Source organism: Aplysia californica, unplaced genomic scaffold (assembly GCF_000002075.1).
Source record: "Aplysia californica isolate F4 #8 unplaced genomic scaffold, AplCal3.0 scaffold00291, whole genome shotgun sequence".
NCBI lineage: Eukaryota > Metazoa > Mollusca > Gastropoda > Aplysiida > Aplysiidae > Aplysia > Aplysia californica.
In genome coordinates this window covers 110,823-113,305 of record NW_004797561.1, presented here as the reverse complement: position 1 = coordinate 113,305, position 2,483 = coordinate 110,823, and the positions used below count along the sequence as shown (strand labels likewise).

Sequence of the window (2,483 nt, the reverse complement as noted above, 5' to 3'; positions counted from 1 at the left end):
TTATCATTATTGTCTTTGTTGTTGTTATTGTTATTGCTGCTGCTGCTGTGTGACATTTTTTCTTTTATTTGATGATGTTGTTGTTGTTGTTGTTGTTGTTGTTGTTGTTGTTGTTGTTGTTGTTGATTATGATTAAGGTGGTGATGGTGATGGTGGTGATGATGGTGATGGTAGTTGTGATGTTGCTGCTGTTGTTGTGGGTTGTTTCTGACGAGTCAATACAAATAACAATAACAGCCGTAACTGGACTAGAACAGAAAAAGGAGAAAGTCACCCCGGAGAAAAGAAAAAAACAGCAGACCCCATCCGACCCCCATAACATTTTATATGAATAAGATATATAATGCACTTCATCTGCATCACCTCACTTGCAGTTGAAAGGGAGAGGTGGGGGAGCGACGGCTTAACCCTTACATTGCCAGACCTTCTTTAAAACGTTACGAAAGAGCTCAGACGAGAGCAATGAATGGGTTAAAAGGGAAAGGTGGGGGGGGGTTCCAAGGTTTGCTTTCCTCAGGACGAAAGAAGGGAGCTTTTTTGGCCTCTTAGCGTTACGTTAGCAGTGCCTTATTCAGCGATAGCAGAAGATGTGTGACTTTTTGGAGAAGAGCTGAATGAAGTGAGTTCTATAAATGATTATTCTTACTGTGAGCACTGCACAATTCGTTCGGAATAGTAACCTAGGGTTTGGAGAAGGGGGCGGGGGGGGGTAGGTGTTCAGTGTTATACTCCCTAGTGGACAAGGGGTTAGAGGAACTGCTTTTGCGTTCTATTTTTTATAATGAATATTGTTGTTGTTGTTGGGGTGTTGTTGTTTTTTTTTTGGGGGGGGGGGTTGTTGCCGTTGTTGTTGCTGCTGTAGGTTTTGGGGATTGTTTATGGAGGTGGGATGTTCGTTTGACTTTTTTCGATGGTGCAGAGGTAGAGAGAGAGAGAGAGAGAGAGAGAGAGAGAGAGAGAGAGAGAGAGAGAGAGAGCGCGAGAGAGAGAGAGAGAGAGAGAGAGAGAGAGAGAGAGAGAGAGAGAGAGAGAGAGAGAGAGAGAGAGAGAGAGAGAGAGACAGATTCAAAAATGGGAGGGCAGAAATGGTTCGTAGTTGTAATTCCCAACCAAACCCAGACGCTGTTCCTCCCCATCCCCTGTATTTAATCTGTTACCGCCCCGAATTCACATTAACTCGTCATAGAGCCTAGAGATAATATACGTGCCCTTAGTGTTTGGAACTGTCGTCCGGTTTCTCTATTTTTAGATACCAAGTCTAGACATCGACCTCCGTCTGAACGAAAACTAGATTTTGTCACGTACAATGAACGTCCTCCAGTGAAGGAAACCGAATATGTTTGATTGGCACTCAGAGCTTTTGAAAATGCAGACATGTCTTTTAAATAAAGCCTTAGTCTAACAGGACGTTCACACGATGTGGGTTGTCTACCTCGGGGAGTCGCGGCGTCGTGGCATTTTTTATACCTTACACGCAGTGCACATTGCAGAACGTTTTTTCGAACCCTTGTTTGGTTTTATACATTCGAGAGTGGCCAGAATTTCTTTCAGAGATGAACAAACGGCCACGTTGGGACAATTAGACAATATCATTCAAACGTCAAATAATTAATTTTCTTGTCCAGACTAGGTCCAGTTTGATGAAAACAGCCGATCAGAAGAAGAAGAAGAAGAAGAAGAAGAAGAAGAAGAAGAAGAAGAAGAAGAAGGAGAAGGGGCTCTCGTGGCCTAGAGATTAAGGTGTTGGCCTCTCATTCAAAGGTCCCGGGTTCGAATCCGGAGAGTGACCGAAAAATTTTATTCTCTAAATTTGTCTCCTTTCACCTCCCTTCCTGCTCTCTAGCAATGTTCTGTCGTCTGCTTTCGTCTCCTCTTTCTGCCCCCACTCCCTCATCTCCTTTGCCCCCCCCCCTCCTTTGGGCTCCTGATTCTTTCTACAGCCTTTCTACTGCTACTCCTTTGCTTCTTCTTACTGCTGTCTTCCAGCCACACCCCTGATCTTCTGGTAGGAAAGATATACACCTAGCCTTCTCGGACAAGGGCAAAAATTCTCGGAGGGCCCGTGTGCAAGATCCCTTGGTGGTCTAAAATCGATAAGAGTAGGCTTCGGCCGCCACCCGAGCAAACTTCAAAATTTCCTGCCAACTGAAAATATTAGGTGTGTCCGCGCGCTCATACGACCTTCTGCAGTTGCGAGCGCCGTAAAACACTTACAAAAACACAAAAAAGAAGAAGAAGAAGAAGAAGAAGAAGAAGAAGAAGAAGAAGAAGAAGAAGAAGAAGAAGAAGAAGAAGAAGAAGAAGAAGAAGAAGAAGAAGAACAAGAACAAGAACAAGAAGAAGAACAAGAAGAAGAAGAAGAAGAAGAAATAGAACGAAAGCTGAAGACGGGAGAAAGATGGGGGGGGGGGAGGGACACGCACACACACACACATACACACACACAGAGAGAGAGAGAGAGAGAGAGAGAGAGAGAGAGAGAG

The 2,483-nt window shown here is 44.4% G+C and overlaps 1 protein-coding gene across 2 annotated transcripts in view; it reads left to right on the top strand.

The window, feature by feature from the left end:
- Window positions 1–2,483, top strand: part of LOC106012210 (A disintegrin and metalloproteinase with thrombospondin motifs 6) — a gene marked incomplete at its 3' end in the record, with an annotated part of 7,620 nt that overhangs the window by 1,767 nt on the left and 3,370 nt on the right.